Raw genomic sequence first — 14743 nt, 5'->3', positions numbered from 1 at the left:
AATTATTGTCTTTTTTCAATTTATTAAAAAGAGACTATCAAAAAGCTAATCCCGTATAAATATTGTGGCACGATGAAGCAAGAAGCCTCCAAAATCATTTGCATATTATTAAATGCAATAATTTTTTTCATGCATTGTTTTTAAATTTTTGTACGCGCGGCTACCTATTTTGTTTACTTTGCCTTACAAATTATTTTTTAACTTTCAATAAAGCCTTGTATATTTTTAAAATAATTCAACACAAGAAAGTGTTTAATACATAATAACCCAAATTAAAAAATTAATATTAATTTTTATTTAAATTATACTTCTTTAGGCGCGATTGATTGGTTATTCATCAAGAGAAAAGCAACTTCTTACGTTCGTACACATTTCGTATACACAAAGTACCTCTTTTTTTATATAATAATATTGTATAAATATAATAATATTATATATTATATTTATTATATACAATAATATTATTATTAATTAAAAAAAATAATCAAGGATAAAAACCATTTTGCTAATGATTTTAGGCACCGTAAGAATCCATAACTTAAATAGTAAAACCTAAAAGAAAACAATGCGCGAGAATTCAGTGAAGATTTTTAAAATTCACTGCATCTAGGTACAACTGCACTGGAGCTAGGTGGTGGCTAGGTTAAGTAAGTCCGGAGCAGTCCATTTTACGAACAAGGGGAGGTAGTCAGACAGGAAATCGTAGGAGTCTTTGATATTATAATAATTACTTCCTGTATGACGACCTACCCTAGTTTTTTATTAAATAAATTAAATGGGTATTCAAATAAAATAAAAAACCAAAAAAGGTATATTTTTTATAAAAAAGACCCATTAAATATGTAATAAAGATGCGGATTTATAAAAGCGTAAACATCGTGAATTAGAGGGGTGATGAATAACTTTTGAAACTATGTGTATAATTACAGTTATGGTTTCAAGTTTATTTTTCGGATATAACTACTGTAGCATCGCAGATTTAAAATTCGATTATTTCGAAAACGGTTGAGTTTAGCGAGATGAATGTAGTACATATATCTATTTTAAGTAAAAATATTAAGAGAATAAAAGTTTTGACTCAAAAATATGTAGAGTGTGGGATACAAAAATTGGAGGTATTAAATGAGCGCTGAAAAACGTATGTGGCGCCCTCTGGGTAATACATCATTTTTGGTGACGAATTTAGATTTCCCGTTTCAAAAAACCCCCGCTTACGAAATTTCGTGTTGTTGTCCCATGCCTGCCAAGAAATATTCAAGAATAAATAAAAAAACTTTAACTTTGACACCCTCTATTTCAGTTATTACCAACTTTCCTACTAAGGTAAGAGCTTAAATCGACATATAAAAAAACTGAATTACCGTGTTCAATAAGGATTAGGTGTACCTTCTTTATGTGGATTATTGAAATTGTACCGATTGATAATTTTTGTTCTGGGGAACCTCAAACCACGAATCTGAGAATTCTGTGCATTGATGTGAACCTGCTTCAGTTAATAGTAAAAATAGCACATTTAAATATTCAGTAACTGTGATCAATTATAGTATTTATTAAATATATTTTGAGAAAAACAGTAAACGTTTGTCAAATTTTTGTGTGCCTAGGAATGCCTGGAACTTTGACCAAACAGGGTTATCGAGAAAATTCAAAATTTGAACCCAACTGTATATAAATGTTCCATTAAAAATGAACGGCATTATAATATATTTTCATCATCATTTGATGTTGTTAATAGTATAAGAGCTGTGAGACATTTTTGAGTAGGTATTTTAGGCAACCTGAAAATTTTTCAGGTGACTTTTCCATGATAGCCTAATACAAAAATGCCGGTCTGGCTGGAGGGTAGCGGTTATTTTCCCCAAAAATCCCCCCCAAAGTTTAAAAAAGGGTAAAAATTGTTATTACAAAAAATATCATTGACGTGACTTTAAAGTAAATTTAAATATTCAAATATAAAAAAATAAACAGGCCAGGCGATTTGAGGGCGATTTTAACTGTGTAAGATACTTGCACGGGCGTCCCAGGATTATTTTCAGGGGATGCATCTGAACTTTAGAAGATTTCATCTGAATCTGTACATACTATTAACGAATATGTTAGTTATGACGAGTTACCCACATGTCTAAAGAGAAAGGTATTCGATCAGTGCGTCCTCCCAGTCTTGACGTACGGATCAGAAACACTTACCTTAACTAAAGCCTCGGCTACCAAACTAAGAGTCACGCAGAGAAGAATGGAGCGGTCAATGTTAGGAATAACTCTGCGAGACAAAATCAGAAACGAAGAAATCAGGAGAAGAACAAAGGTGACTGACGTCATCGAGAGGATAGCCAGGTTGAAGTGGAGATGGGCAGGACACGTAGCCAGAATGACAGATGGGCGATGGACGAAGAGGTTATTGGAATGGAGGCCAAGAGAAGACAAGAGAAGCGTCGGTCGACCGCCTACAAGATGGACTGACGACTTAAGAAAGGTAAATAAAAACTGGATGAGGGCGGCGCAGGATAGATGGGGTTGGAAACGAGGGGAGGAGGCCTATGTTCAGCAGTGGACTTTTGAGGCTGGATGATGATTAACGAATATAAAATATACAACTATACATACATAGCTATGTACATTCCTTCCGGACAGGGAGGTGCAATTGTTATTTGGACAGGGTATTTTTTAATATTAAAAATAAATATTCTAAAAAAGACAGGTTTATTTGGTGAAATTTTCCAACTGCCATGTGATCAAACAAATTACGCGTGCATTATAAATGAAAAGCGCTATAGGTAAGCACCAGTGTGAGAAAGAGCGTATACCGATAGCTGTTTGCGTCCTCTGTTGTAACTGAGCGAGTCCGTTCGCTCGAGAAAAATCACGTGACCTGGCGATACCTATGTTGTTGTAAGTAACTTTTTTTTAATTGAAGGAAAATAATACGGACTATACAATAGATTTTGCAAATATGATAGAAAAAGACAAATTTATTATTATAAATATATAGGTAAAAAAGTATAAAACTATAAACTAAATTAATTCTGTGTCCGAATCTTGTACTTCTTCTTCAAACTCCTCATCTGAGCTTAAATATTCATTCTCTTTTTCTTCGTCAGACTCCCCTCGAGACTCAGATTCCTCTTCTACCTGATCTATAAATAGTTGTAATATGTATTTAGAGTTAATTAAAAATTAATTAGTGATTAATTAATTGAGTTGCTACGTATTCTTACTTATATAACCAATACTTAATACCTTTCCTTATAAAACCAATCACATCAGGTTTTTTATTTCTTAGTATATGACCAAAGTAGCTCATTTTTTCCTTCATAGTGTTGAGTATTTCTTTTTCCTTTTTCATCTTTCTTAATGTTTCCGTGTTTGCTACGTGTTGTGTCCATGATATTGTTTACATTATTCGATAACACCACATCTCAACAATGGCAAGTCTTTCTTCAGATGCGCCCGTGATTGTGCAGGCTTCGACTGACCAGTCTGAGGAAGAAGAAGAGAATGAATATTTAAGCTCTGATGAGGAGTTTGAAGAAGAAGTACAAGATTCGGGCACCGAATTTATTTAGCTTATAGTTTTATTCTTTTCTACCTATATATTTATAATAATAAATTTGTCTTTTTCTATCATATTTGCAAAATCTATTGTATAGTACGTATTATTTTCCTTTAATTAAGAAAAAGTTACTTAAAAAACTATAATATATAATAATCACTATAACGTTTCGAGGCACAACAACATGGGTATCGCCAGGTCACGTGATTTTTCTCGAGCAAACGTACTCGCTTCGCTAGAACAGAGGACGCAAACAGCTATCGGTATACGCCCTTTCTCACAGTGCTGCTTACCTATAGCGCTTTTCATTTATATGCACGCGTAATTTGTTTGATGACATGGCAGTTGGAAAATTTCACCAAAAAAACCTGTCTTTTTAGAATATTTATTTTTAATATTAAAAAATACCCTGTCAAAATAACAATTGCACCTCCCTGTCCGGAAGAAATATACATATACATAGCTATGTATGTATAGTTGTATATTTTATATTCGTTAATAGTATGTACAGATTCAGATGAAATCTTCTGAAGTTCAGATGCATCCCCTGAAAATAATCCTGGGACGCCCGTGCAAGTATCTTGCACAGTTAAAATCGCCCTCAAATCGCCTGGCTTGTTTATTTTCTTTATATTTGAATATTTAAATTTACTTTAAAGTCACGTCACTGACATTTTTTGTAATAACAATTTTTACCCTTTTTTTTAACTTTGGGGGGGATTTTTGGGGAAAATAACCGCTACCCTCCAGCCAGACCAGCATTTTTGTATTAGGCTATCATGGAAGAGTCACCTGAAAAATTTTCAGGTTGCCTAAAATACCTACTCAAAAATGTCTCACAGCTCTTGGACCATAATGTTATAAAGTGTGTGCCGTACAGGAATGTATGATTTCATAATGTGATGAAAATTACTTTGGAAGTCCTACTTATTTTGGGAAACCCTATAGTTGAAAATGTACGGCATGAACATTTTTGTCATTATTAGTCATAGAATATTTTAAAACTATGTGGAAATATGATATTAAATATTATTATAGTAGCTGGGAAATGGATTTTTCAAATAGTAAAATTGAAAAAAAATAATTATTTGTATTCACCATAAATCTTTTTCATGTCAATATATTTGTACGGCATTTTCACATACAGTTTATAAAGTATAATAACTAGCTTCTAAAATTTATGCCGTTCAGGAAATACTAATTTTTCACTACAAAAAATGGCGTTTAGTATAGAACACTCAAAATTATGGAATAAATATTTTTTTGCCAAATAATTGGTACGGCACTCATGTTTTTCATCATTTTAGAGCATAAGTAATACTCTGAAATCAGTGCCGTACTTTTCTAAATAATTTTTGTCCATAGGGGTTGAAATGAGAAAATTTACATAAGGGTTGAAACTGTTTGAGCCAGTAGATTCGTACGGCATAGTAAAATAGAACTTTCAAATATATATATTTACTTAATATTATGCATGCCGTACAGTTTTCTATAATTTTTTTATCAATGAAAATATGCGGAAAATGAAATTTTTTTTTATGCTGCAGAACCATTATTTTTGTATGGCATATAGTTTTTATGTCTTATATTTTTAATATCTTCCTTGCGTCTTAATGCCGTCAATTTAAAAATAATTTATATTTTCGGTCCAAAAGTGAAAAGTTTGATGCGCCACTGTCGACGCATGTGCCACTGAAAAGTGACGGCACAGTGTTCAAACGTTTTCTTTTAGGTTCTACTATTTATAAGTTATAGAATCTTATGGTGCCTACAATGATTAGCAAATTTTTCCTATACGGCTCTTAGTCTATAGTGTGTGTGTTGAGTCAATGTCTTGTTACTTAAATAAAGTCGAATCATTTTCTTTACAAAGAGGCGCTAATTGTATCCGAACGTCTGCGGTCCCTCCGGTGAGTACCGATCCCACATGGATAGAAACTATTTCCATTTATTATTTTTAATAAATGAAAGGAAATCTTTACTCAGATTTTTGAGTACTTGAAACTGTCTTTCGGCTCTTTTCCCAGACGAAAAGAGAGTAGATACGTTACCGTTTTCCTCTTTGCTTTCTTCTATATTCGTCGTCCCCGTGCTTATAAATTGTTAAAGCCGGAGATTCAGGATGCAACCAGAAAGCAGTTTCTTTTGACGAAGATTATTATATTGATTATTATTTTATTTTAATTATTTTAATTGTTTTATTACAGTAAACTTTGTAATATCTGAGACTTTTCATCTTGCTCGTTTTTTTCTTCTTTTGTTATTTGGGGTAGCTCGTCTAAGTAATCAGTTTTAAAATATATATTCACCCCTATAACATCACCAACAACTCTTAAAAATTTAGCGTTTTTTCATTTTTTGATAGAGACTTGGTGGGAGACACTTCAGTTTGATATGAGTGTAAAGGAGATTGATATAATTATCAGTAGGATTAAAATTTTTGGGGAAATGTGAGAAGGAAGTCTTATCCGGCATAGGGTTATAAGCAAAAAAAAAATAATATTAGCCCAGTAAATGAACGGGAAATTCGGCGATACCGTGTAATTTTCAGGGGCAACTCCGAATTGCATGAAAATTTGGATTTAGGTTCTACTTGCCCTCCACTTCAAAGTTGAAATTGTGCCGTTGGTTGCTTTTACTTGGGGGGTGACAGTGACTCGGGGGTGAAAAAACATACGTTCAAGACAAGACCGGAATTGCATAAATTGACTGACTTTAAGGAACTTTTGTTCCATAGAGTTTTTTACTTAAGTCAATAATTTTCGAGTTATTTGCCATTGAAAATTTGATTTTTCGACAAAAAAAACTACGTTTTCAGACGGTTTTTCGGAAATATCTTAAAAAGTAAATATTTTATCGAAAAAAATATCCTATCAAAAGTGTAGCTCATAAAAAACCCAAAAAAATGGTGTATCAGTAAAGTCTATCAATCAAATAAAAACAAAATTTTAGCTCATGAAAAATGCGTTCTTATTCGTCTAATTCCAAATCGAATAATTCAAGGTGAAATCACCGAAAAATTAAGCACTTTTCGGGAAAAACCCATTTAAACTTTTTTTAAGTGTTTATAAAAAGATTTGTTTTAATTGTTAGCAAAAGTTTTAGCATTAAAAATACGCGAGTTACGCTCAAAATAAAGTCGGCTCTCTTTTTTTTTGTAAAAAATCGTGAAAATCTCGCCGTGTTTAGCTCCCCAAATGAAATTAATCGCTACAGCTTTACAAACAATTTTCTTACCTATCTATTTTTTATATGATCTGTCAGTCTCACCGGTTTAAAGTGTTTATTTTTGAAAGGGTTATAATTGAGAAAGCTTGAATTGGTCACTAATCACGAGCGAGTGTATGCAAATTTTGAACAGCCATATCTTAACCAATTTTTGTCTTACGGAGAAACAAAATGAAACAACCATATTTATAATAGCAAAACCTACATTTCTTTACTCTTTAAGATTTTTCTTATCACTAATACTTTTTAAGTTATGTTGAAGAAATGAAATTTTTAAAAAAATTTTAGAAATTTTTTTTTAATATAAAACCAAATGTTTTTAAAAATAACCACTTTAAAGCAATCAAACTTACAGATCATATAAACAATACACATACAGTTAAAATAGATGGTAAAGCCAAACGATTAATTTCATTTAGGGTGCTAAATAGAGGGAGGTTTTCACGATTTTTATTACCAAAGAAAAGGGGCCAATTTTTTTCAGTGTAACTCGTTTATTTCTGATGCTATAAACTTTTGTAAAAAACAAATAATAAGATTTTTTTCGATACTTTAAAAATGTTATAAGGTTTTCCCGAAAAACGCTTCTTTCTTCGGTGATTTCGCGTTGAATTATTCGATTTGGAATTAGACGAATAAGAACGTATTTTTCATGAGCTACAACTTTGCTTCTACTCAATTTGTAGATTTCACTGGTACACCATTTTTTTTTTTGTTTTTTTATAGGCTACACTTTTGCTAAAAATATTTTTTTCGATAAAATATTCACTTTTTGAGTTATTTGGGAAAAACGATCTGAAAACGTAGTTTTTTTGTCGAAAAATCAATATTTTAAATCGCGAATAACTTGAAAAGTATTGACTTACGTAAAAAACTTTATAGGACAAAAGATGCTTAAAATAAGTCAATTGATCCATTTCCGGCCTTATTTTAAACACGCGTTTTTCACCTCCCGAGAAGGGGTAAATGTCACCCCCCAAGTAAAAACAACCAACGGTACAAGTTCAACTTTGAAGTGGAGGGTAAGTAGAACCTAAATCTAAATTTTCATGCAATTCGGAGTTGCCCCTGGAAATTACACTCCAAAACGGTAATTTATTGGGCTATATGTATTTATTTCAGTTATCCATAGTCATATTATTAAGTGTGATTTGAGTAAAGTCATATTATTAAAACGAAGAAGAAGAAAAGTCTCAGATACAAAGTTTACTGCAGTAGAACAATTAAAATAATTGAAATAAAATAATGTGTGTGTGTTTTGGGTTTTATTGGCACTGGTTTTCACAACCATTTGGCCAGTCCATTTCATAATGATTTTTTAGACTATAACTTATCACTAAGTCAGGTAAGTAATGTGTAGTGTGTGTGTTGAGTAAGTGTCTTGTTACTTTGCAAAGTCGACGTCATTGTCTTTGCAAAGAGACGCTAATTATAGCCAAACGCCTGCGGTCCCTCCGGTGAGTACCGATCCCACAAGGAGAGAAAATATTTTCATTTAATTATTTATAATAAACAAAAAATTTCTGACCCTGGTGAGATTCGAACTCACGACCATTCGGACCATTCGATCCAAAGGTAGGCGCTCTTACCACTGAGCCACAGAGGGGGTGAAAGAAATTTATAAGCACGGAGACGACTAACATAGAAAAGAGCAGAAAGGACAACGGTAACCTATGTACTTTCTTTTCGTCTAGGAAAAGGGCCTAAAGACAGTTTCAAGTTCTCAAAAATCTGAGTAAAAATGAAAAAGGAGGAAAGGAGCAGTTGCGACTGCATAGCTCCATTGATGATGCCAGACAGGCAGAAATAGCTATCTGGAGATGGTGGTCCAACTCTGAATCAAATAAAAACAAAACCTGCATTTCCTCATTTTTCATCTTTACTCAGATTTTTGAGTACTAGAAACTGTCTTTCGGCTCTTTTCCTAGACGACATAGTGGTCCGACTCTGAATCAAATAAAAACAAAAACTGTCTTTCCTCCTTCATAATATTAAGATTATTGTAATTATATTTGAATTCAAATGACTAATAATTGCCATATTTAAATAGTAAAATTTATCCAAATTCATCATAGGAAATCGCATCTTTCATAGTTTTGGTTTTGGTTATCATAGCAACGCAACATATCCAAGTTTGTGTATTTAGTTCTAATATAACAAACACGAGAAACATTTCGGTTGGAGAATTTCTCATTTCGTTAGATCCTTTCTTCTACGCTAGGAGTATGTTCAAGTAAACCAAAACTAACTCCGGTGGAAGGAAAGCAACGTGAAACAGTAATTATTTCTAATGGGATTCTTAAGTCTACAGAAAATTTAAATTGTCTAGAAAAAAAATTGTAATTAGCAGTAAGGAGTATTTATTTAACTATTAATGCGGTGCAAGACAGAAATTAAAATTAGTTCCAATATTACGATTAAATATAGTGGTCCTAATACCAAGTCAATTTTAAAGCACTTAGTACCAGGTAGGGCATTTTATCGTCTGAGTGTTTTTTTTTGTATATTTATATTCCACTTATTGACGGTAAAATATTGCCAATAAAATATTGCAAAACCTCCAAATTTGAAAGAACCTAATGGATTGACATAAAATTTTGGCATAGACATAAAAAACATATCAAAGAAAAAAAAGTGATGTGCCGATGTGTGCTTTTGATCTGGAAGTGAGTTTCACGCCTTCTTAGGGGTCAAAAATATATGTTCACAATAAGACTAGAAATAGATTAACTGACTAGTTCTAGGTAACTTTTGTTCTATAGTATTTTTTCACTAAGGCTAATGCTCCACGGGCGACAAATTTACGCTAGCAGTAGCCGTAAAACGAACTTAAGGTTCCGCGGAACGGAATATGAATAGCCGAACTGTACCGACTACAGGACTTGTGCGTAGTCGGTTCAGTTCGGCTATTCCTATTCCGTTCCGCGGAACCTTAAGTTTGTTTTACGGCTACTGCTAGCGTAAATTTGTCGCCCGTGGAGCCTTAGCCTATTACAGCGGATTTTGTGCGTGATAAGTAATATGGAAAAACTATTCGGGGATATGTTGAATTAGTTGTGTACACGACTTTCCCCAACGGCCGGAAACCAGAGTTTTTGTTTTGTAAAAAGGTTTCTAGCATCAATAATAAGCAAGTTGTGCTCAAAATAATATTGGCCCCTTTTTTTGGTAATAAAATCATGAAAATCGTTACCGCTTCACAACGTGCTTTACTCGTGTACGTAATATAATGTTTATAATATGATCAGCAAGTTTCATCGATTCAAAGTGCTTATTTTTTAAAGGAATGTAGTTGAATTTTCTTGAACGAGTCTTTTTTTGCCTTACAGAAAAAGAAAAAATCGGAAATATTCATAAAAACTTTTTTTTTACTCTTTAAGATTTTTGATATCACTAGCAATTTTTAAGCTATTTGGAAAAAGGCATTTTTTTCAAATTTAAAATTAAAAAGTTTTACTTTAGAACTAATGTTTTTCAAAAATAAGGTCTTTGAACCAATGAAATAGATCGTATAATTAATACATAAGTAAATCAACTTATAATGCTGTAACGATTGATTTAGTTTGAGATGCTAATTAGGAGATGATTTTCCCGATTTGTTTTTACCAAAAAAAAAAGAAACCAACTTTATTTTGAGCGTAACTTGCTTACCTTTGATGCTATAAACTTTTTTAAAAAACAAAAATAAAGCCTTTTTCCCCAAAAAGTGCTTTATGTTTTGGTTATTTCACGTTGACATATTCGATTTAGAATTTGACGAATATGAACCTATTTTTTATTGGCGACAACTCTGTTACTACGGGGTTTAGAGACCACTCGCATACACCATTTTTTTTTCATTTTTTTATAAGCTATATTTGTGCTAAGGATATTTTTTCGATAAAATACTAACTTTTTGAGTTATTTGCGAAAAACCGTCTAAAAACGTGCTTTTTTTGTAGAAAAATTAACATATTGGCACGCAAATAACTCGAAAGTATGGACTTCGTGAAAAAACGCTATATAACAAAAATTGCTTCCAATTAATCAGCTTATCCACGACCGGACTTATTTTGAATGTATATTTTTCACCCTTGAGATGGGGGGAAACTTACCCCTAGGGAAAAAGCATACATCGACACAATATCACTTGTTTTCTTTGACATGCTAGTTATGTGTATTGTTTATGCCAAATTCCATGTCAATCCCAATATTATTGAATTTATAACATTTGTTTGGTATTTGCAATCTTTCCTCCTTGGAAAAATATGGCACCTTCCTCTTCTTTTTGGTTGTGGTGAATTCGGTTCCTCGACGGGTTTTTCTACGTTGTCATGATCTTCAAGTTCTTTCAATATCTGGTTGATACTTTTTATGTTTTGTCGGTTAGGAGAGATTGGATTGTTGGCTCGTTTATTCTCCTATTTAGGTGTATCTCTAAAAGCCTTTTGCTTAGCTTTAACAAAAACGTCATTCTTTTACTTATGTCATCTTGACATTTCCATTGAGGGGAACAACATTTTCTTCAAAGATTTGCCCCGGAACACCCATTTTCATTCCTTTAAAGGGGGTAGAGAAAAATCCTACTCCATCAGTAGGGTTTTGTATAAATATATATTATGGTTATTGCAACATCCCTGCGGAAACTACCCTTATCCCTGAAAATAAGTTTGGCGAGCATGTCTTTACGATTTTTTCATTACCTATATCTTTTTTTGAAACAACGCTTATACAGAAGTAAATACCACTATTTGCTCTACAAATAAGGTCCTATCCATTTTTTTCTTATAAGCAACCGTTACGGCACATTGGCGCCGCAAACCTCAGAAATGCTTTGGCGGGCTCCAGTTTTTGTTTTTTTTTATCACGTATTCATTTTATTAATAACACACTTATGACAAATAAAAGAACACACTGTCTGCTACATATTATGAACTATACATATTTTACTTTCTTTGCACCCTAAAGTCACAGTGGTGGCCCAGAATCAATTTTTGCATATTTTCTTTATTCACTTTATTTTTTTTTGGGTGGTTTTGGGGAAAATATGGAGGTGAATTATACAAATTTGTAAATAACACTTGTACATGGGTAATCGCTAAAAGGTTTTTTTACGCTAACATAAGCGGTTCAGATGGTATAAAAAGGGATTTTTTAAAATGCCCTTAAATGAAACCTATACCAAAAAAAAAACAGACATTTATTTGTGATTAATTGCCGCTGGGTTGCTTCTTAATTCCCATTATGGTTAGGGAAAAATATTTTTTTAAACATCTTTTTTAAAAACTTGTCATCTTTGGCGCGCCACCTCCGCTAAAAGGTGTGTGATAGATATAATATGCTGTCGCGGAATAAATTGTAGCAAATATAGTCCTCTTCATATTTCTATTAGGCAGGATCAAAGAAACATGAAACGTAAATTACGTTTCATGGAAATAAAACACTGCTACACAAATATACGTCCGGCCATTTATGAAACTCTCCGAAAATAAAAATTTGTCATGAGCATGAATCATACTCGTTTCATTGGTAGGCGGACTTTGAGATTTGTTTAGCAGTGTTTTATTTTCATGAAACATGTTTCACGTTTCATGTTTCATGTTTTTCGTTTCATGTTTCTTTGGTGTGCGGCTTGCCTTAAGGAATTTTTTGCAATAACTTACAGGAAGGGCTACGTTTCGCATAAACCACAAACTACCCCTTTAAAGGGATGAAAATGGGTGTTCCGGGGCGAAATCTTTTAAGAAAAGTTAGTCTCAAAAAAATAAAACCATAGTTGTGTCGAGTTTGCGAAGTTCAACCTCTGTTTCCTACACTATATTATAACATGAAACGGTTTCGTTTCCTAAGCCTAAGAAAATGGACATACTGGACAAAAATTTTTGTTGTGTTGTCCACAGTTTGCTCGTTTAAAATACACAAAAGTTGTCATTCTTCTTAGACAACTAGGGCATAAGTAGCATACTGTCCGTTTTCTTTCGATAGGATTATTTGGTTGAGAAACTGATTGCATATTTAGGATCTCGTTTATGTCCTGTCGAATATTGCGCCGTAAATTTGATATGTTTAATTTTTTACGCATCTATGACTCAGCGAGGCTTTTGTCCAAATCAAACATAAACCGAGAGTGGAAAACTGGCTACCGATTTGTTTTGTGCGAATTATAACAGTATAGGTGTCACATACGAACTGAAAGAACTTATGTTTATCATTCCATAAAAACACACAGTATGCATGGTAATGTTCCGGTTACTACCATGGGCAGATTTTGTAAATTCCTTCACATAAAAATTTGTATGGGGTAATCTTTCAGTATCGGTGTTTTTGCCAAGATAGGGACTGGCATCAATCATATATTTGGAGAATGAATCGTAAAGCATAGCAATCTTTATGCTGTACTTAAACGGCTTATGTTACTATCGTTAACACTAATGCCTCGTAATATTTACGACAGGATACCTAATTCACACACTTCCGCACAAAATTTAACTGACGTTTATACGTGTATACCAACGTTTATTCTAGTACTAAAGAACTGTGGAACCCAAGTTCTTGGGATTTTCCGTTGTTGAGAAATTTCGTAGAAAATAATTCGGCGTCGTATATTTTACGAGTATTAGTATCCTCCTCCTCCTCAGTCGTTTAATTATTGCTGAGTGTCGTGATTCCCTATAATACGAGCAATTATCTCTTTCCATCGGCTTCTGTCCTGAGCTTCCCTCATGGATTCAGAGAATGTTTTTCCACTGGCTTTCTGTACTTGATCCATCCATCGAGTAGGTGAGCGACCTCTACTTCTGCGCCCTTCAACGTTTCCGAAATTATAAGTCTCTCAAGATTATCATCACTTCTTCTTACAATATGGCGGAAAATATCGATCTAAAATTGATGCATATCGATCTAAAATTGATTCCGAATATCTGTTTCAATACCAAAACTTCTAATAAAACAAAAATTTTAGTTGTGTTTGGACCCCTCTCAAGCACATTTCCCGGCTACTTACCTACTTCTGCACATATCTTCGTTCAAGGTCCACAATTCAACACCATTAAAACTGATAGAGAAGACGTAGCATTGCAGCATTTTTATTTGTATCCCGAGAGAGAGGCTGTGGCTCTTTGAAAAAGGCCCCCATCCGGTTTGCATGTTTACAGATGCGCGCGTGTGTAGACACCAGGGTGTTGGAACCAGTTAGGGTTTGGAAAAAGGAGTACACTTACAGATGCTAGCGTGCGTAGACACCAGGGTGCTTAAATCAGTTAGGGTTTGGAGAAACAGTATATTTACAGATGCTAGCGTTTGTTGACACCAGGGTGTTGAAATCAGTTAGGGTTTAACTATTTAGATGGGAGATAAGCCACAATTAAATTGAAAAAAATAATTTTATTAACGACATTATTTATTATATTATTTTTTTTTTGTGCAGTATTTTGTATTTTGACAACGACACCCGATTTGGGCGTCGAAACGTTAATACAATTATTTTTTTCAATTTAATTGTGGCTTATTTCCCATCAAATAATTAATTATAAAAATGCCACAAAGAAATAGCTTCAGAACAATAGTTAGGGTCTGGAAAAATAGTACATTTACAAATACTAACAGATTTGGACACCAGTGTGTTGAAACCAGCTAGCTATTTTAGTGGCTATACATGCATACTAGATGCTAACGGCTTTATACAATATGGTCCAAATGTCTGGAATAAATTCATTATTTCAGAAACCAGCGACTTAAAGAAAAAATCCTAAAATACGTCGATTTTTAATTTTAAATTATGACCTTTTGACATATATATCAAACTAGTGACGTCATCCATCTGGGAGTGATGACGTAATCGATGATTTTTTTAAATGAGAATAGGGGTCGCGTGCTGGCCCATTTGAAAGGCTATTCAGTTCTCTATTCAGTAATATAAATATTAACATAATTATTTATACAGGGTGTCCAAGAAAAATTTTTTTACATTAAATTAATTAACACAAA

This window comes from Diabrotica virgifera, chromosome 4, assembly GCF_917563875.1.
Source record: "Diabrotica virgifera virgifera chromosome 4, PGI_DIABVI_V3a".
In the NCBI taxonomy this organism is placed as follows: Eukaryota; Metazoa; Arthropoda; class Insecta; order Coleoptera; family Chrysomelidae; genus Diabrotica; species Diabrotica virgifera.
Note: the sequence above shows the minus strand (reverse complement) of the source record.